The following is a 23,094-nucleotide window of genomic DNA, read 5'->3' on the forward strand; positions in this document are numbered from 1 at the left end:
GCGCTGCCCGAGGGAGTGGTAGAGTCAGATTCATTGGCGACCTTTAAGCGGCATTTGGATAGGTACATGGATGGGTGCCTAATCTAGGATAGAAGTTCGGCACAACATCGTGGGCCGAAGGGCCTGTTCTGTGCTGTATTGTTCTATGTTCTATGTTCTAGTGAGTATGACGCACACCCACATAACATAGTGTCAAATGTATCAACCATGTATTTGCATAAATAAAAACAGGAAAATTCAGGATGGATGGTGGATAGATAGAAAAGGGAGATTCAATGAGGAATTGGTAACAATTACTGGGTTTATCGGAGAGTGAGGGACATCCTTTCTCTCAGCAGAGGGGAAGAAACCTGCTGCAAAAGATTGTGTTTAGGGGAGAGATTCTTTATTCATTCATGGATATTAGAATCACTACGATAGGTCATCCTAACTAACCTTGCAAAAGGTGATAACAAACCACTTTTTTGAAGCATTGCAGTCCATCTGGTGTAGGTACAGCACTATGATATTACAAAGAATGTTCCAGGTTTTTGACAATAACAATGAAGAAATGGCGATATAGTCAGGGTGGTGTGTGGCTTGGAGACAAACTGGCAGAAGGTGGTATTGCCATGCTCCTGATGCCCTTGTCCTTCCCCCTTAGTCTAAAAAAAAAGAACAGCTTCTGACCTGAAAGATCAATTCTTGGTGGCATCACCATCATTCACACGGCATCAGCTGAAACTACAGAATAGATGGCTAACCTCAATATCAAATTGTAGTTGTTGCTCTCCACCCAAGAAACAACAGAACGGTTGTGTTCACAGGTATGAGATTTCAGAGGACCACCATTTTACTGTTGGAAAGAATAGAATCCAAACTCCGTACAAAGCCTAAATAAAAGATCCACGTTTGCACTATAAGGTGCTTGGAAATCAATAGGGAGTGTGGACTGAGCAGGAAAGGGGATGTAAGAGGGAGAAATTGTTAGGAGTGCAAGAATGCAATGAAAAGGTGGAGTAGTGTGCCAAAGTGTCCTTGAAGCCTTCATTTCCATTCACTAAAATCATACCTGATCTAATCATAGATTTAATAAAAACTGAAAGAACTGAGGATGCTATAAATCAGAAACAAAAACACAGAGGTTGCTGGAAAAGCTCAGCAGATCTGGCAGCATCTCTGAAAATAAATCAGAGTTAACATTTCAGATACGGTGATGTTTCCTCAGAACTCGTTCGGAGGAAGGGTCACTGGACCTGAAACGTTAACTCTGATTTCTCTGCACAGATGCTGCCAGATCTGCTGAGCTTTTCAAGCAACTTCATTTTTTTTGCCATGGTCTCAACTGAATTCCATTTTTCTGTTGACATCATGCAATCTTTCAAGGACTTGTTTAGTTCAACCTTGAATATCTTCAATGCTATGAAAATATTTGCCTCAATATTGGATGCTCTAATAATGAGATTCACTGTCATCAATTGGGACAAGGGCATACTTATCCTTTTTGGATAGCTCATACTGCCTTGTGCTGCGAAAAAAAAAAGAGTGAAGCGAGTTAGTTAGAATTTTGCAAACATTTTTGGATGATGCAACTGTTGTGATTAAATGGCTGAAAGTATGCACAAGCTGCAAATTATCAATTTTGAAACACTTTTTAATCCGTGAGTTGGAGGTGAAATTTATGGATGTTAGGTATTATAGAGACTGTTGATTGGTGTGTGATTGAGGTGGTTATTTCAAGCAGAGTCTGAGGCTAATAGTCGAGTTAGTAGGATACGTAGAAATGCATTCACTGACCTGGATCATTTCACATCATAGAGATGTGCAGCACAGAAACAGACCCCTCAGTCAAACATGTCCACATCAACCAGATATCCTAAATAAATCTAGTCCCATTTGCCAGCATTTGGCCCATATCCCTCTAAACCCTTCCCATTCACATACCCATCCAAATGGATATTATAATTATACCAACCTCCACTTCATAATTGAACTTCTTAAAGCACTACATCCAAGTCCCCCAAATTCAACAGCTCCCAGTTCCACTGAAAAGAGTACTGACAGAGCCGTCTAGCCTCCTTTGAATACAGGACATCTCTCTGCTTCCCGCTTCCTGTGTGCCACATGATTAAGCCATTATCTCATGTGTCTAGCCAATCAACAACATTTCTCAAATTAATTTCACTTCCTACTTGAGTGCCAGCACCTACTCCAGCCAAAGTACACATCTACCCTATCAGCAGTGCAACTGGCTTTAACTGGTGCAGGGCGGTATAATGTTGGTCCCTTGCTGCAATGTGCAGCTAATGAGCACCATGGTCAGTACTGGCTGCCTGCAGTAATCATCCAAATGAGCAGGCAGAGCAGCAACAAAATTGACATGCTGCTTGTACTACATCAAACTGACGGGGGTTAATTACATCTGTGTGCTTTCAGAATTATCCAATTTAACCCTATTACCCCTTGTCACACATTGTTATCTAATTAAACCACATTATAGTGAAAACAACTATTGGCTTTGGAACTGTTAGCCTTGTTATTGATGTGTTTTATGACTATATGTAAAGCACAAACAACAATGGCTTTTCAAATCAAATTAAAGTCCCTTCTCAGTCATTGTTAGCTTCACTGACCCATTAATCTTACAACTGCCTTTATCTGGTTTAAATGTACTTTTCTTATTCTGACTGTTGCATTGGACATTTTATCCATATGGGGCTGATACAGAGAATCTGCACTGAACTAAAACAAAATAAAAGGAGTACATTGTTATTGCTCTCCAGTGAGGCAACTGCAGTAAAAAGAAAGGTCATACAAGTACTGAAAATCATTGGAAGAGTTGCAATGTGATGTAAACACAACAAAAGAATATCCTGCCCCACTATAAATGGAAATGTCTGACAAAAGCTATATGCCTACTTAGAGCATAAAATAATAATAATTGTGCTTTTTATTGTGCGTATTCAGTTGAAACAACAGAAAGAAACATACCACAGATGGAGAAGCATTGTTCTCCAAAGCAATAAAGTCAAAAAAAAGAGAAAAGGTGGCATTACGATGTGTCAACCTAATGGCCTTTGTCAACACACAGCATACTCAATTATTTCTGTGCTTCTGTTTCTACCACATAATGGCTTTGCAACTCATATTCGTATGCAATACAACATCCATATCTGTAGATCTTATATTGCACCATCTTCTGGTTAACATGAAATACTTTCACTGACATCAATTCTGCGCTACACAGACTAGAAATGTCTCTATGTTAATTATGTATACTCTGTTATAACATCTTGATGGTCATGTCTATTACAGTGTGCATGCTGGGTGTTTCACAATAAAACTTTGAAGTGAAAATCTGTGCAGCTCCAGAGTTTACCCAGAGGGGTCTCAGAATTAAACATGTGGCCCAGGTCTGTACTTGCTCAGATTGAGACTGATGTCAGGATCTTCCCAGAGGAGGTCTCTCAATTAGCTGCTTTCATTTTCAAAGCTATTGTAGGGATTGTCAGAATGGAGGTTTCACCAGCTTGGATTTGGATTTCTGGATTCAGAATTGAGTACTCACCATCACACTATGTAGCCACAGCAATGCTCACCATAAAAATAAAGATAGTGGCAAGTTCTTGATATTTTCCCTTGCCCAAGTACCCCATCCAATCAGAGGTTCAGTTCTCGAAGTTCAGCAGCATCACCAGGGGAGCCAGAGGGAAGTGAGGTACCATGAGTCCATTCAACACTGAGGCCCTCATTGGCTTACATATTAGTGAATGAAAAGGCTAGGTTCTAACTGGTAGTGTGGTGTTGGTGTGGTGGTGGGAGCCAGATGGTCTTGGATGCAAACATGATTTTTTTGTGAACATTTTCTTTCATCGCATGGAGCCTCAGTTGGGATATTCCACACCTACCCCAGCCTGTTGCAAGGAAATGGCAATCTCTGCACATGACACTGTGGTAACTCCACTATCCTAGACTGGGCTATCCAATTTGTTCCCTGCATTCCCTGGGAATGTTCTACAACATCAGTGGGACTGTATCAAGAGCTGTCTCAGTTCTAAGCCCCCAATCGTAGAAGCTGGGATCTGAAATTATACACTTCAATGTTGAAGTCAATTACTAGTTGTCTATCCATTCCCAAAAGAAAATGCTAAATTAGGGATAAAAAGGGAATAGAATAGTTATAGTCATTAGTTATCAACCTGTTTGGACATGTTAGGACAACTATTCTGGGTAAGTAGAACTTAGACCTGAATGCTCTAACCAGAAGGTAGGAGTATCACAATGCAACAAGAGTCCTTCGAACAGTTGAGACTGTGGTTCTGGAAACACACAGGAGGTCAGGGAGCATCCGAGCAGCAGGAGAATCGACGTTTCGGGCATCAGATTCCTGATAATATTGAGGATAAACCCATTTGTTTCACTGATGTAGCTGAGGGAAGGAAACTGCCATTCTTCCCTGGTCTGGCTGAAATGGAACTCAGACTCACAGAAATGTGATTAATATTTAACTGTCCTCTCAGCAATTAGGGATAGGCAATAAATGCTGGCTCAACCAAAAATGGGCAGGCAATTAACCCACACCTATGCACAATACTGCAGGCAGGGAACCAACTTTGTGCTGCCTTCTCAAATTCATTTCTGCATGCATCCAATACTAATCATGTTATTCATTGGTTGCATCATTGAGCATAATGCCAAGTATCATTAGCATTGCTTAAAGTTATCTTCTATCTCTTTAACTGGAGATGCAATTTGGCTGTTGGTGATTCTGAGATAATTCTAAATATTTTTTTTTGGAAGAATCAATAATGGCTGCCAGTGAAAGAATGCAATTCCTAAAATCTTTAAATGCTGTGCTGGATGTTTTGTCTGGGAAAGGTAAAAAGATAGGATGTTGTTTATAATTGCTGCTGTAGAACGGATGTAATTCTGCATGGCGGGGACAGGATGATGAGGTAAGCAAAGCAGTGTTCCTCCAAACAAATGCTCAGAAGGCAGTAGCAAGAGATCGGAATGGAGGTCAATGTCAGCTGAGTAGGCTAAATGATCTCAATGCAAGAAAAGAAATGGATTGATCTGACATGAATTTGCAATGTTAGTGAATGCATCTTCAAGTAGCAGAACCTGCCAATCGTACCATTAGCCTCATCCATACAAACCTACAGAGAGACAATGAAGCAAAGTGGGCCACTCGAACCTTCGAGCCTGCCCTGTCATTCAATAAGATATTTGCTGATAGGATTTTAACGTCAACTCTACATTCCTGGAAATCTCGATCATTCACATTCTAACGGTCTGAATTAAAACCTAAAGATATGATTTTGGCACCAATCTATTCCATTACTGACTGTGACGATTCCTGAACTCATCTGCTTTACTTTGGCTGGGAAGCCTCCTGCCCAGAGGTTCACTCGGAAACTGCACCTATTGGAAGTGGGCAATTGTAGCTTGATATAGATTGGGAATAAGGATTCTGGTCCAGTGGATAATTTGAGCAATATCTGCTTTTGGTGAGACACTGAGCCGAGGTACATTAGAATCAAAGCTTGGGATAGTGTGAGGGAGGTGAGGGTGCGGGATGGGGGGTGGTGGGTGCGGGTGCACAGGGTTAATGTCAGTTCCTTGGAGACTGTGTTTCTGCTGCAGTAAACACAGGTGAAGACTCCAGTGGGCCAGGTTTCACAGAAAGGCCAATGCAACATTATTTAAGAATAAGATGTCTCACTTTTAAAACATGAAAAATCTTTTCTCTGAGAAGATTGCTAGTATTTGTGGAATTCTCTTCTCTGAGAGGTAGTGAAGCATAGATCTTTAAATTTATTTCAGGAAGTTACATAGATTTTTGATACATAAAGGGTTCAGAAAAGATTTACAATTGCCAGGGCTGGAGGATTTGAACTGGAGGGAGAGGAGAATAAGCTGAGGCTCGTTTCCCTGGGGTGACCTTATAGAGGTTTATAAAATCATGAGGTGCATGGATAGGGTAAATAGACAATCTTATACCCCCAAAACGTCAGATTGTCTCATTGGCCTTTAAGATTGTCAATATGATAAATTCAAACTTAATTGGAGTTTGGTATTTTTTGGGCTATAATTTAAATTAATTGGCCTAATATGAGAGAGTTTAAGAGAGTTAAAAGTTAGCAATGATAGTACTAAGTGTTCTCAATAAGACACAATGTAACATGTGCTCTAGCTACTGGTACAGTGCACCCACATATTCATAATAATCAGTTACTGGATGCACAGATTTAAAATGATTGGTAGATGGATTAAAGGGGACATGAGGAAATGGTGGATATCTGGAATTTGTTGTCAAGTTTGGCAGTTGAGGTGGAAACCCTCAGCACATCTTAAAGAAATCTGGATCTGTACCTGGAGCGCTTTAACCTGCAAGGCTAACTTGGTAAAATGGTAGATTATGATGTGGATAAAGAATACCAAACAGGCTGGTAAAATGGGGAGCAGCACGGCAGATGTGGAGAAGTGCAAAGTGATGCACTTCACAGGGTAAAAATGGAAAGACAGTCTCCTAAAAAATGACATGGTTTTGAGAAGTATAGATTAGCAGAATTATCTTCCCACCTAAACAGTAAAACTCTCACAGGCAGGAGAAGTTTGAGATAATTTACTGGAGTTTTTCAAGATAATTAAATGATTGTAAATAGGGAATAGATATTCTGGCTTATAAGTGGGCTAATACTAAAGGTCAATAATTTAAAATCACTGGAAATATCAAGAAGAAAGATAAAGGGATTTTTTTTTCACTGAGAGAGTTTTCAGGATCTGCAACTCTCCAGCTGAAAGGGTAATACAATCTACACATGGGCCAAATGGACATTTCAGTAGAAGGAATATATGGGAAGGAATCCTGGTTAAGCTATGTGGTTATATCAAGGGGTTAAAAGGTTAAACTAATTATTTTTCTATAATTAAGAGCTAAAATGATTAACAATGTTCAACATACAGTTCACAGACATTAAAAGAATCCCTGATTAGAGATACACACCAAAAGTCTAAGGGTAGCACACTTTTTTAAATAAACTGTCACAAAGGTCATCATAGTGTAATATTTTATAAGATGATTATTAATAGCCCTAAACATAGTCAACTGAAAATTTCAAAGCCGGCCCAGCTGAAAACAATATAATCTTAAAACACAGGCATATAACTCAAGAAAATTGTCCAAGGTGAGCCCTCACAACTGTACTCTTTAAAACTAATGAGGGGTAGACTTTATCTGGAAATGAACAGCTGTATGTTTCCTTAGAAAGCAAAGAAGACTGGATCTAATTAGAAACTAAGATAAATGTAACTTTAATAATTGATGAATATCTTATTTAAATTACCTTATTATATCAATCCAGTCTGTTCTGCTATAACACGTGTTTCTTCAAAGCAAATTGGCTTTACAGCAATTGAAGAATTTAGATTGTTATTTGCAGAATGTGAACTTTCCTTCCTTGTGTTAGCTATAGCGTGATTCTGGCCCCATTACTTTAAATAGCTTGTCTATTGTGTAATTTCCTTATTACATGAAAACCAAACTATTGTGCTTTATCAGAACCAACTGTACTCAAATTTCAATATGGATGCTCTTTTGAAAATCGATTGCATTTCCTCCCTTTTCCTCGAACCTTTTAGCATTATAATTGACTGTTTCCATCACACTGTAGATTGCAGTTTTGGTTCTGACATCAAAGAGTCATAGAGTCATGCAGCACGAAAACAGACCCTTCAGTTCAACAACCATAATCCCAAACCAAAGGAGTCCCACCTGCATTTGCTTGGCCTACATCCCTCCAAACAGTTCTTGTTCATGTTATCTAAATGTCTTTTAAACATTGGAACTGTATCTGCATCCACCACTTCCAACAAAAGTTCATTCCACATATGAACCACTGTCTGTGTGAAAGAATTGTCCTTTGTGTCTTTTTTTTCAATTTTTCTCCTCTCACCTTAAAAATATGTCCCCTTGTCTTGAAATCCCTCACCATACGGAAAAGATACTTACCATTCACCTTATCTATAGCCCTCATGATTGTATAACATTCTATAAGATCAATTTTGTATCCAATTGGCAAGCTAGGTTAGACGGCTAGGATCTTGATTGTGACAGGGATCAAAGGTTATGGGGAGAAAGCGGGAAAATGGGATTGAGAAACTTATCAGCCATGATTCAATACGGAGAAATCTCAATGGGCCAAATGGCTTAATTCTGCTCTATGAGATCACATCTCAAACTCCTATGCTCCAATGAAAACAGTCCCAGCCGATTCCGCTTCTCCTCATAACTCAATCCCTCTATTCCTGGCAACATCCCAGTAAATTTTTTCTGAACCCTCTCCTGATTAATATTTTTCCTGGAACAAGAAGATGAGAACTAGATACAGTACTCCAGAAAAGGCTTCACCAAAATCCTGTACAACTTCAACATGACATCCCAACTCCTATAATCAAAATTCTGAGCAATGAATGCTGAATGCCTTCTTAACCATCCTATCTGTATGTGATGTCAGCTTCAAAGAATTGCGTAACTGAACCTCTAGGTCTCTCTGTTCTATAATACTACTCAAGGTCCTACATTTAACTTTATAAATCTTGCTTTTGTTTGTTGTTCCAAAATGCAATAACTCACAATTATCCAATTTAAACATCATCATCAGCCACTCTTCAGCCCAATGACCCAATTAATCAAGATCTCTTTGTAATCTTACATAAGATGTGGGCGGCATGGTGGCACAGTGGTTAGCACTGCTGCCTCACAGCGCCAGAGACCCCGGTTCATTTCCCGCCTCAGGTGACTGTGTGGAGTTTGCACATTCTCCCCGTGTCTGTGTGGGTTTCCTCCGGGTCCTCCGGTTTCCTCCCACAGTCCAAAAATGTACAGGTTAGATGAATTGGCCATGCTAAATTGCCCGTAGTGTTAGGTGCAGCAGTAACTGTAGGGGAATGGGTCTGGGTGGGTGGGCTTCGGCGGGTCGGTGTGGACTTGTTGGGCTGAAAGGGCCTGTTTCCACACTGTAAGTAATCTAATCTAACCTTGTTCACTGTACACTATACCACCAATCATGGTGTCATCCACAAATTGACTAACCATATCTTCTATGTTCTTATCTAAATCGTTTATATAAATATCAAACGAAAGTGGACCCAGCACCAATCCCAGTGGAACATCGCTGGCAAAAGGCTTCCAATCCAAAAAAACAACTCTCCACTGTCATTTCTGATGAAGAATCATCTCAACATGAAATATTAGCTTGCTCTTTCCACGGCTGCTGCCTGACCTGCTGTGATTTCCAACATTTTTTGTTTTCTTCTGCCATTCTATCAGTTGTCTCCTGTCATTAAGCAAATTTTGTATGGTTTGGCAAGTAGGCAAGATAGATAGGTTCTTGATTGTCAAGGGGATCAAAGGTTATGGGGAGAAAGTGGGAGAATGGGATTGAGAAATTTAGCAGCCATGATTGAATGGCACAGTAGACTCGATGGGCTGAACAGCCTAATTTCTGCTCTTGTGTCTTATGGTCTTATAGCTCACACTGAATCCTTTGTGATCTAACTTTAATATTAATTAATGAATGTGGGCAAGAAATGCAAAACTTGCGTCCACACCTCCCCCCTCACTTCCCTCCAAGGGATCCTTCCATATCCGTCACAAGTTCACCTACACCTCCACACACATCACTTACTGCATCCGCTGCACCCGATGTGGCCTCCTCTACATTGGGGAGACAGGCCGCCTACTTGCAGAACGTTTCAGAGAACACCTCTGGGACACCCGCACCAACCAATCCAACCGCCCCATGGCTGAATACTTTAACTCCCTCTCCCACTCCACCAAGGACATGCAGGTCCTTGGCCTCCTCCATCGCCAGACCATGGCAACATGATGCCTGGAGGAAGAGCGCCTCATCTTCCACCTAGGAACCCTCCAACCACAAGGGATGAATACAGATTTCTCCAGCTTCCTCATTTCCCCTCCCCCCACCTTATCTCAGTCCCAACCCTCAGACTCAGCACCGCCTTCTTGACCTGCAAACTTCTTCCCTATCTCTCTGCCCCCACCCCCTCTCCAGCCTATCACCCTCACCTTAACATCCTTCCACCTATTACATTCCCAACACCCCTCCCCCAAGTCTCTCCTCCCTACCTTTTATCTTAGCCTTCTCAGCACACCCTCCTCATTCCCGAAGAAGGGCTTATGCCCAAAACATCGATTCTCCTGCTCCTTGGATGCTGCCTGACCTGCTGCGCTTTTCCAGCAACACATTTTTCAGCTCTGATCTCCAACATCTGCAGTCCTCACTTTCTCTTATGTTACTGAGAAGTTATATATAGATTCTAATAATATCTGGGATAATACAATCTGCCTGAAACCTGTTCAAAAAGATGCTTGAAGTATAATAATAATCTCAGTTGGCTCATTTCCCCGGTGAGAGATAAATCAATCTTTCATACTCACTTAGCATCTTTAGCACCTGTCTTTCGCAAACTATTCATGACAGCAATCATCTTAAAAACATGCCAAATCTGGCATTGTGCCAAAAAGGGCCTAGGATTATTAGAATCTACCACGTTTACAGGGTTATAGAGACAAATTAGGAGTATGGGATAAAGAACAACTCTTCTTTCACAGGGCATACACAAGCAAGGTGGGTCACCTTGCATCCTTTTGTGCTGTAAACTTCTGTGATGTTCAAATTAATACAACAATTGTAAGAGCGAACGGATGCAATCCTGAGAAGATTGGGACTGAACAGTGTTTCAAAATGGGTAGCAAATATCTGAGAAAGTAAAGGTTTGCAAAATAGCTTATAAAAGTAAAAAAAATGCTAAATTAGCTATTTTAAAAATTATTGTTTCTTTCTTCTTAAAATTAATTTTATCTGGCATCCTGGTCTCCTTTCTATCAGAAAGATGTTGTGAAACTTAAAAGGGTTCAGAAAAGATTTACAAGGATGTTGCCAGGGTTGGAGGATTTGAGCTACAGGGAGAGGCTGAACAGGCTGGGGCTGTTTTCCCTGGAGCGTCGGAGGCTGAGGGGTGACATTATAGCAGTTTACAAAATTATGAGGGGCACAGATAGGGTAAATAGGTAAAGTCTTCTCCCTGGGGTGAGGGAGTCCAGAACTAGAGGACATAGGTTTAAGGTGACAGAGGAAATATTTAAATGGGACCTAAGGCGCAACGTTTTAGTGCAAAGGGTGGTGTGTGTATGGAATGAGTTGCAAGAGGATGTGGTGGAGGCTGGTACAATTGCAACATTTAAGAGGCATTTGGATGGGTGAATGAATAGGAAGGGTTTTGAGGGATGTGGTTCAGGTACCACCAGGTGGGACTAGATTGAATTGGGATATCTGGTCGGCATGGACAAGTTGGACTGAAGGTGTATTTCCGTGCTGTACATCTCTATGACTCTATGACTCTATGTGCTATGCTTTAAGATTTAATTTTAGAAACAGATGTATGATAATTCTTAAAAGCACTTAATTATCATTCAGAATTTATCCTTTCCACAATGTAGGGCTGAATCTTAGATTTTTGCGGCTGTCAATTCTGTTGAGTTTGATGGAGGGTTTCTATATCGCTGTAGAGAATTTTCTTTCTGTATTTGAATGAACTCACCTCATTATCTACCTACTCACCCCTATTATCTGATTCTAGCCCAATCCTAAAACATGTTATTCCCAAAATAATTTGTCTTTGCCGGGATATTCCGGCATGGACTAATATCCCAGCTGGTGGTGCAGTCTTTAAAAGGCAGTTAAACTGGATCTGCCCTGCAAGCTTCCTGATGTTTGCCCTGGACATGGAGTGAAGGGAGAATTGAAAGTTTGAGGACAGGGACCTGGAGGTCCTGGTGAAAGGGATGGGGGCCAAAGGGGGACATCTTCTTCCCCCATGTTGAGTGGTGGAGGCCAGGATACCAAACCATGTCTGCCAAGGTTACCATCCAGGTCAGTGCAGGTCTCAGCCATCCAGCCAAATGCAGAGTATTGCCAGAGGAAGTTCAATCATCTTTGCCAGTGTAAGTGGCTTCACCATCCCTCTGATCCCTCCTAATCTCTCTATGTCTGCTCCTGCACATTTCATCCAACAGGATTCATGTTCTACTAATCTTATTACTACGTCTTTTCCCATGCAGTCTCACCCACCCTGACCCTCAGTACCACTAACTCTGCATACTCTCCACACTGGCTACTCAATTGTTCATAACACGTTCCCGCCTGCATCAACACTAACAGCTGTGCCACCCACTTTCATCTTGAAGAATACCTGCCTATTTCTCATTCGAGGAGAAAATCAGCCCACAATAAGGGGGGCATGTTTTCATGGAGGTAGATGCAGGTCTTGTGATTTAAAGGATTAAGGGATTTGGGGGATGGTGGAATTGGATATTGAACTCAATGAGTACGGTCATATTGAACAGGGCAGCAGGCTTTAAGGATCGAATGATCTACTCTACCTCCTATCTTTTATGTTTCTATATTTAAGAAGTCAAGTAGGATGGTGGTGCTGACATTTGGCTCCTCAGCCTCTGACCTCCCCAAGTGGCTGACATACAATATCCAAGCTCCTGGACTGATATTGGAGATACCCTTAACTTAATGTGCTAAGTTGACTGAAGACTGCTAACAACTTTGACAAGCTCCCTGGCTAAATGGTAAGGCTATACACTGTGAGCTTGTTATTTCTGGCTGAGAGGTACAGTCCAAAAAGGCAAGGCAGGGCAAGGTAAGAATGCTATGAGTTTCCTGGTCAGCTCAAACTGAATGAGCAGTAAGACAGCAGGTGAACAGTCCAGAGATACAGCCTTGTCCTGTCTCCAAGCTTGTGTGAGTCAATGAGTGTAAAAAAACCTTGTTGTAATTTTACAACGATAGTTGCCAGTGAGCCCTGAGGTGCAGCATTAGAGTATAAAACTGCCCTCTATGTGAATGGGAGGTGTCCCATGAGGCTCGCACATGTTGAATGTCAAGTCCCTGTACATGCATGTGGTCTGTGTCCATGTAATGTGCTCTGCTCTGAGATATTGGTATCCAACATGGAGGCCCATTGGAGCAAACAGTGAGCTGCAGCCATTAGATATGTTTTTTTTTTACTTAGATTACTTACTTAGATTACTTACAGTGTGGAAACAGGCCCTTCGGCCCAACAAGCCCACACCGACCCACCGAAGTGCAATCCATCCATACCCCTACATTTACCGCTTCACCTAACACTACGGGCAGTTTAGCATGGCCAATTGTTCTCTGACATCCATGTCAAAAAACATTGATATGTAATTTTCTCACCAGAAAGCTCTGTATTAATGAGAAAAATCTGCAGACAAAATAAACACCCTTTATAGCCAACTCATCGCTGCCTAGCGACAATCTTGTCTTAATGTCTGCAACTTCATCAAAAAATACGACAGGCTGGTCCCAATATCAAGTGGGTCTCACTGGATTTCTTGTGTGGCTCTACCAGATTTCTTGCCTTTGCCCACATTGTTCAGGTCCCTGTAAGTTTCTGCCCTCAGTGACTGAACTTGATGTTTATTAATCCATGCAACTCAAAACCAAATCACAAAATACATTTAAAACCACTTCAGCTCAGAATTAGTGTTCTGTATGGAGTGTAGTTTTAGGGGGAATCTTTTAGAATAGCTATAAACTACATGAGATCGACTGACAATCACATCAAAAAGTGCAGAGCTGCAGATCTCAATACCAAATATTGGGTTTCCATGGCTCAACAATTTGGGCATATAACAGAGACAGCATGCCTGGTCCAAATAAATATACATAGCCAACAGAGACACATCTGAACCCCTGATGAAAGTCAATGGGGCAGTGGGGTGTTCCAACCTGGTATCATGATCCAAAAATAATTAAAGTTGTTTTTTCATTGTGGTGACTTTATAAATCTGTTTTTTGAGAAGGGAAATTGTTAAGTGATATCCTGGGCATACCTAATATCAGTCAGACTTCCTTCCCGTATTGTCCCAATAAAAGAATGTCTGTTGGAAATATTGATGAAGATTTCTAGTGGCTAATGCATCTCAGCAGTTCAAACATCATGCACCCAAAAGCATAATCTGAGTGAAGTAATCAATCATACAAATATTTCAATTCAGAGGAGACAATTATCGATCTTATTCTACTTAATTATGAATCCAAAGATACACTACAATGTATGTTTCCATCTGGATATACATATATATCTGGATATGGATATATATTTTTCATTTAATTAACAAATATAAAGTTTATATCAATGATATTTTCCAACAATATTAAACAAGCTGCTGGTACCCATGTTCATTTTTGTTTGGTTTAAATGTTACTCTATTATTCAGAGTTAGACAATAAGGTTTGTATTTTTCAGTATTTAGTATTCAAAAACAACATTTTTTTCTGACTGTAACCATGTCGCATTGCTACTTCTTGTTCTCTCTGAATTCTCCACAATGTTTAAATGGTCAGCAAAATCCTGTAGCTCTGTTATTTCTCCACTGTATATCTCTGTCAGATTTCCGTTATTTCTTTTTAATCTTATTTATCTGATTATAATTAGAGTCTCCCTAATAAATGGCTTCTTTTTCTACGTCCTCCCACCACCATCGCCAGACGGCACAAGGCACTATTATCAGCAGAAATGGGATCAGATTAGATTTCCTACAGTATGGATACAGGCCCTTTGGCCCAGCAAGTCCATACCGATCCTCTGAACAGTAACCAACCCAGACCCATTTTCCCACCCTATATTCACCCCTGACTAATGACTCAACACCGTGGGCAATTTAGCATGGCCAATTCACCTGACCTGCACATCTCTGGATTGTGGGAGGAAACCGGAACACCCTGAGAAAACCCACGCAGACATGGGGAGAATGTGCAAACTCCACATAGACAGTCGCCCGAGGCTGGAATCAAACCCAGGTTCCTGGAGCTGTGAGGCAGCATTGCTAACCGCTGAGTCACCGTGCCACCCTTAAACCTTACGCTTCCATATACCCTAGTTTTAACTCTGCACAACCACTTTCAACCTTGCACTGCATTTATGTCATCAGATTGCTTGGTTGATTTCCCATCCTGGAGTCACAATTTCCTTCTGATTGTCTTCATGAAGACCCAAGCCATCTTTTTCCATTCAGCACAATTCTGTTCCCTTGCCACTGATTTCATGTCTCTCGCTGGTCACTGACTGAACCTGGACCAGAATGTTCATGATTTCCATTCTTGGTCATGTCTTCAGCCACCTAGACCTTATATATTAGTATGCCCTCCTGAAATGCATCACTTTCCCATCTTCCAACAGCTCTTTAAAACCCACGTTTCACCAATCTGTTAGTCACTCTTCTGCTTTGTTCATTTTTTAGCTTGGTATCTATCTTATTTAACTGTCCCCCTTGTAAACATTTTGGACCGTAAATGTACTCTGTAAACAAAAGCACAAATTGCTGGAAAAGCTCAGCAGGTTTGGCAGCATCTGTGAAGAGAAATCAGAGTTAACACGTTGGGTTCAATGACCCTTCCTCAGAACCCTTTGTAAATGTTAGTTGTTGGTGTTGTTGAAGTGAGCTTTTTTGATGTTATCATGATGTATATTTTAATTCATCAACTAAAAAGATTCTATCCGTCAGAACACTGTAAATGTACAAGAACATTCTTATCAAGCTTATGAGTTATTCTTGCAGATGAATTTTTTTTCCAAGCCGACACTTAATTAGTGGCTGCATTGGATAAACTTGAAGATAAACTTTTTAAAATTTCTCTCCTTTTTTTCAAGATGTTCTGGTAGATGATCTTAAAGGATTTTTGTGAGCTTTGATGAACATAAGTCAATTATTATCATAATTTATTTGCTGTCATAAAAATGTATCATGATTTACACCATTACCTACAAGATATGCAGTATCTTGGCCACTATTTGAAACATAGTGGTATATTTCTTTTTATTCTTGTTGCGTCTAACACTGACTCATCCTTTCCTTAATGGCTTCACTACTGTGTAGTTAAACATGAGCAATGAAGTGTTAGAACTTGGAAATTTGCTCTGACTTGGATCATCAGACAGCACACCAATCTTACTGAATTCTAGCTTGTGTGTTGTTTATGAGCATATTGGCATATTATTTTTAGCGTATTTTCTTGATACAAATTCAACAGCTACACATGAGTGAAAACAATTTTTAATCTTAGTCACAGTTACCTTATCAAAAGTAAGTAGCTTTGTCTACCTTTGTTTTGATATCTGGACTTTGAATATTTGGTTTTTTTTCATTTTCGAAATGGTTCTTTTTCAATCTGCTTTAAATCTGATTTTATTCAAGTAAAACTTTCCATATTTTTAATTGGTGAATTGTTTGCATTTTAGCATTTATAGTTTGTATAAATAATAGTCTGCTCAAATTACTTGCCAATTACATCAATTAAGTGTATTTTAAAGGTGAATATTTCAGGAAAAAGACATATTTTAATGCTTGGACTATTGGTATTAAAGTCTATGAGCTAATTAGTCAGATAAAAATTAATCATTCATAATTCCTCTTCAGTTTGTGAACTTTTTAAAAAAGTATCATTTGAAGCTAAATGGAAATCTAACAGAGAGGCTTTCAAAATCATGAATGGGCTGAATAGAGTTAATAGGGAGAAACTATTCTGCAGCAAAAAAAAACCAAGAACAACAGGGCATAGATTTAAAATGATCTGCAAAAGAAGCAAGGGTGAAGTTGGGAGAAATGGTTTCAATGGGCGCACAGTTATGGTGTGGAATGCATTGCCTGGATGTGTGGTGCAGGCAGGTTCAGTTGAGGCATTCAAGAGGGCATTGGATGACTATTTGGATCAAAGTGATTTGCAAGGATATGGGGAAAAAGCAGCAAATTGGAATGAGGCAATGATACTCATTTAAGAAGCTGGTGCAGGTGCACTAGGCAGAATGGCTTCCTATGCTGCAACTTTTCTGTGATTCAGTGAAAATGAGGACAATTTTAAAAGAGGTACTGATGTTACAAATTGTTGATTTTCATACTTTGCTGGCCATAAAAAAGTATCTAATAGGGAGATTTCAAAAAGATCTATCTCAACATAAAATGCTATTTTTCATATAAAAATAACAATATGCATAGTTAGATGCCAATGATGGCATTGTCCACAACAATAGTTAATGGAGCTATGCAGTTTACAATACTGAATACTCTTTTAGAAACAATCTCAACATTAACAGGTGTAATTGCATTTCAGGAGATTAAAAAGCTTGCCTTTTCTTGGTCTACCTCTACATATAATAAACCTTATTTTGGCAATGTTTTGTGTTGACAGTGATAAAATGGGCGTAACTAGGCAGAGAAAACAGAGCAATGCCATTGTGTTCTTCAACAAATTTGAGTAAAAATTCAATTAACAAAGAAACACATTGCAGAACATTAAAGTGATCGCAGGTAAAAATGGAAAATGATTTTGTTTCTTCAATATGCCTCAACTTAATAATCTTCTACCAAATATCACTCACTTGCAAGTGATGCAGAGAGTCATTTAACTATGGGTCAACTTAAAAATAAACATTAATAGAAACAAACATTCATTAAAAATACAAATCTAATATAATACTTTGACATAAGTAATCATAGAAATATTGTCCAAGTCTATTCCGGAATGCCAGAACCTCAGCAGTCATGCTGCTATGCATTGTAACAGAATTTTCACCTCCAAAGCATGTTCATAATTATGGGGATAAAGTAGGAGAAGTTTTAAGGAAACTTAACCCTCTCCACAAATGAAAACTGTTTCCACATATTTTCAGCACGGACAGACAATGGTTTAATTTCAGCTTCTGCTGTATCTGAGTGCATGGTTGTAATTGATATCCCAATATATTTATTATGGCAATGAAATGGCCTGGTTTCCTCTGATTGGAACTTGTACTGAAGAATTTAGAAAAATTCAAACAGAAATAACAAACATAAGATATCTGAGGAAAAGTTCTGAGGAAGGGTCACTGGACCCAAAACATTAACTCTGATTTCTTTCCACAGATGTTGCTCGATTGGCTGAGCTTTTCCAGGATTTTAATTTTTATTTCTTAAATACAGCATCTGCAGTTCTTTATGTTTTTATTTAACATGAGACATCCACACTCAAAACTTTTCAAGTAAGCATTTTTGACACCAAAGCCTGTCTATCATCTACCAGGTACCAAGTGTGATGAAATGCTGACTACCTTGTCTGAAGAATGCAGCTTCAACAACATTCAAGAAGCTCAACATCATCCATGACACAAACCCATATAATAGGATCTCCCACTGATGCATCATTGTAGTACTCGGTGTTATCAACGAGGTCAGACCCCCTCAAAGCATTTCAAGAAAGTAGCCCAGACCCTAATTTTCCCAGTTGTTTCAAGCAGGTGTAGAGCAGATATTCCAGAGTGATGCAGCTGATCAAACCACTTTGCTTTAAACAAGCAGAATTTATTTACAAGGTTACCAAATGAAACACAAACAAAAGAGAACGGAATATAGAATACAGACCTATCCAAAAACCCAACAGATTATCCCAAGTTAATGATGCTGTTCCAAATACTTGCCACAATCGCCAAAAAACACCCCCTGGCAAAAAAGGTAAAATCAAACACAGGGTCTTATAGGAGAGAGAGAGATGGCAGAGAGATTTAGCATGAAACACCTTCTTCCATGGAGCTGGTTCTTGGTTCAGCAGCCTCAAAACTCACTGTTTAGCAGCTCTGAACCCAAACCAAACCAGAGAAAGCTAAGCTAGGAGAACTGGCCACTCCCTTTTCATTGTACAAGTGTTTCTTTTAAAATTGAAAGTCTTCTTCTTGAGGCAGTATCTGTTAGCTATAATCAAATTGGCCCTAAAACCCATCCAAGCCAGATCTTTCAGAATTGCTGCTCTTACAATCTCTGTGGGAAAAAAAAGCCAAAGACAACATTACCTTCTTAAAGGATCAGCATCGTCACAAGCACCATAAACAAGATGAACAGCAATAACTTGCCTCAGCAAAATCAAATGCATATTTCAAACTTATGATCACTGGCCCTAAAAAGACAAAAGCAGCAAATGTAAGTCAAATTTCCCCCACTCCATTTTCACTTAGAATTATATTGCATTCCTTCAATGTGGTTTGATTAAAAACTTAAATGCCCTAAGTACTGTGACTACACCTGCAAAACATGAAAGTTGCAACAGTTTAAGAAGGTGACTCAACTTCACTTTCTCAAGAGTAAATATAGATGGGCAATTAAAGATTGACTTAGTCAGCAATGTCCATATCCATTTACTAATTGAAGAAAGTGATACAAATATCAAGAGTCCAAAAACAAAATTGCGCAACACACCTTCAGGATGCCTATTGAAAATTGATTGCATTCTCTGAATATTCTGTAAGCAGTGTTTGTTGAAATATTTGGCAAAGCAGGCCCTCTGTTCATGGCATCAATACATGTAACTCTGAGCACACTTGTAAACACTCAAGATATGTGTGCTGACAGGGGCTCCCTCCAAATCAGGAGATACAGCTTTTCAGGCAGAAAATCGGGAACATCAAATACTGGTGCCCCCAATCTCAGATCTACACTTATTGTGTAGTGAAGGCTTTAACTAGTTTTCTCTTGGAGGAATAATAGCATGGGTCTGTTTTTAGATCACGGATTTAACTGGTGTAATGGTCACATCACCTGCCAAGTGGCAGCTTTGAGAAGTTTAAACCTTTTAATTACTCAGACCTCATCAATGTTATTTTGCTAAACTGCCAGTGCTTATCTAATAGCAAGATGCAGGGCACCAACTGAAAAGCTGGAAAATCTGGCTGCCCTCCCGCAGAGCTGAGCTTCAAGAGACGGGAGACAATCCTGAGGAGTAGGGGCAGAGGATAACCATCATGCGAGGTCAAGACATGAGTGAGTCAAGATGGCCCCATGTGTGGTCACAATAATCATTGGCAATGCTATTTTATTGTCAGTTACATGAACAGAACAGCACAAATTATCCTATTTAAGAATAACTGTAGGAAGTGCTGGGGAAACTCAGCAGGTCTGGCAGCATCTGTGGAGGGAGAAACAGAGTTAAGGTTTCAAGTATGATATGAGTCTTCTTCAGAACCCGTCTCTAAGAATGATTGGCTCGGGTATTTCACATCTGCCAAATGGTGATTGGTTTGGGATCTTGAAACTAGTGTGGGATCCTGAATTCTTCTTTCTAAAGAAAAAGGCCAGTTGAAGCCACTTATTTTTAGAGTCTCTGAAAATTCAAGCTAGGTGGGTTTCAGGTGACCAATCTATTTGTCCATTTCCTCGCCTTTCTGTTTGTCACCATCATAAAAGCAGTGGGCCAATAATAAATCAAACAACCTCCCCCATTCCCGTCAATTTAAATCCAGCCTTGTTTCAATCAGACATCATCAATACATCCTCCCATCTAGTGAAATTGCTGTTGCTATTGTCATTGATCAAGGTTTATCCATATGTCAGTAGGTAATGAATGTGGTAAACGCTGTGCAGTTTCCAATAAGACTGGCGATAGCCAAAAGTTAAATATGTCACTATTGATGACAGAGTGCTGCCTCTTCATGCCCGAGCACTTTGGAAGTACTGGTATAGAGGTGAAGTTTTATTCATTTCCACTGGTTTGTTCCAAGGGGAGGAAAAATATTCTTACATTAAACTTTTCCACTTTGCAGGATGTGAAATGTCATCAATGTCCTCAGGCCATGTCCTCAGCAATGTGTCACGTCTGTCAGTGAGCCATGTGATTCCATCTCTGAGCTGTGCTTATTAGTATTCCACCAAGGTACATATTTCATTCAATATCTGACAGTTTGTAGAGGCAAGACAGCTGCAGGGAAGGTTCTGTGTTGACTGCAGTGTTTGTTAGCAGAAAGAAACATTGACTTTCTTGTAAGCAATACCTAAACTTGCATGTCTTGCAAAACAAATTAAAACTATCAAGCTGGTTTTGTACACTTAACCTATTAGTGATGAGATCATTTTGCTGGAAAATCTTGATGTATGAAAAAAAACTGTATCCTCATTGTGAATGCCATGAAAACTGCAGTACATATTTCCTTCACCAGTATGTATTTAAAACAATTCTGAGTATTTGTGTACACTTTTCCCTTACTTCATTCTCCTGCAACTAAGGTTGATCTGTGCTGAAGGATATGGGTCAACTGAAGATATGATTAGAGAGATCAGACAAATCTCCCTGCTGATGTTTGTCAGACCTCCAAGATGAAATGCAGTGTTCCTCTCAAAGAGGTGGCTGCAAATCGATAGGACTCAACCCAGAGATAGTAAGGTTGGCTTAACAGCTACTGCTGTCAAATTTGAATCCTGTGTCTGAGAGTGCTACATGGCACTGTTATTGCTGCCATGCTGCTGCAATTGCATTCAGTATATTTTCCTCTCTGAACATTTATTTTCATAGAGCTCTATGTTCTTTTTTTGTATTATTTAGGGTAATTTGTCCCAGACTTCATTGGAAAGGATGAATGGCCAAAAATTAGCAGACGTGCAAATAACATGACTGATGTTTTTTTGATCAAGTAATTGTAGTACGTCAGTTTATTTTGTTTGAGAAAGAAAATCATTGGAGAATTCATTAAGTCTTGTATGAGGTACTTTTCTCATTTAAATCAGTGTCTTTGCTTCTTCAAATCCACCTGAAAGCCTATTTTATGTGTTGCTCATTCTTGGGGGCAAGAAATTCTAAACTTGATTTCTAAATTATATTTTTGCTGTTTGAAGCTACGGGCCTTTATTGTGCGTTCATAATTTAAGACAAATAAATATCAAGGAATTACCTTTTCTCTCCTGTTTCTCTTCTGATGAGATCAAATTTCAGACATTTCGTTTAGGCACAAAAATTTAGAAATATCCAGGCTCCTTTCAAAATGGTGTCCTCTGATGGTAGGCGCAACTCCATCACTCATCACCGAGTCCACTCCAGATACCTTTGTTTCAATGACCAGATATGAATCAACTCTTCAAATCAAAGTGCTGGAAATCTGAAGTAAGAATAAAAGGTGTTGGAAAAGCAGTTCTGTTGAAAGATTACTTGACCTGAAATATTAACACTGTTCTACTAATGGTACCTGATTCAGACTGCTTTACCAGCAATCTTTATTTTAATTTTATACTTGTTATAGACGAGGGAGGATAGATAAATTAAAATCCTCTGTTGTCTTTTCTTACTGTTCAAATGCTGGCTAGCGATGCTCTCATCCCATGAATGATTGAATAAAATAAAACTCAACCGTGGTTAATTAGGACTGAATGTTACCATATGTTTGCTGAACGTTAATTTGTTGGGAGTTATGGAGGATTTTGCTCCATGAGAACTAGTAAGAGCTCTTGCTGTATCACTCCAAACTTGGAACGTTAGTTATCTATTGCACCTAAATGCCCCTCACCCAATGCTAGTCCAATTCTACCAACTACCTGTACTGGGAGATCTCACCACGCAGTAGGTATCCCGGAATCAACTGGTATACCTGGCACACATGTCATTTACAAAAGACCGTTGTGCCCCTGGAACAGCACTGCCATTCTGTAGCCTTCTTGCTTGTTGAATGGCATTTTCCCAGTATTCGCAGACAAGGGGAAGTTGGCCATACTGGATTTGGTTCTGGGTGATGAACCAAAGCCAAGTGTTAGAATTGGAGGTAGGTGAGCACTTTGGGGACAGTGACCACAATTCGGTGACTTTTACTCTAGTGATGGAGAGGGATAAGTGTGCACTGCAGGGCAAGAGTTATAGCTGGGGGCAGGGAAATTATGATGCGGTGAGGCATGACTTAGGATGTGTGGCTTGGAAAAGTAGGCTTCAAGGGATGGGTGCAATCGATATGTGGAGCTTGTTCAAGGAACAACTATTGAGTGTCCTTGATAAGTATGTACCTGTCTGGCAGAGAGGAAAGGGTCGTGTGAGGGAGCCATGGTTTAATAAGGAATTGGAATCCCTTGTTAAAGGGAAGAGGGCAGCCTATATAAAGATGAGGCGTGAAGGTTCAATTGGGGCAATTGAGAGTTATAAGGTAGCCAGGAAGGATCTGAAGAGAGAGCTAAGAGCAGCAAGGAGGGGAACATGAAAAGTCCTTAGTTGGTAG

Source organism: Chiloscyllium punctatum, chromosome 4 (assembly GCF_047496795.1).
Source record: "Chiloscyllium punctatum isolate Juve2018m chromosome 4, sChiPun1.3, whole genome shotgun sequence".
Classification (NCBI taxonomy): domain Eukaryota; kingdom Metazoa; phylum Chordata; class Chondrichthyes; order Orectolobiformes; family Hemiscylliidae; genus Chiloscyllium; species Chiloscyllium punctatum.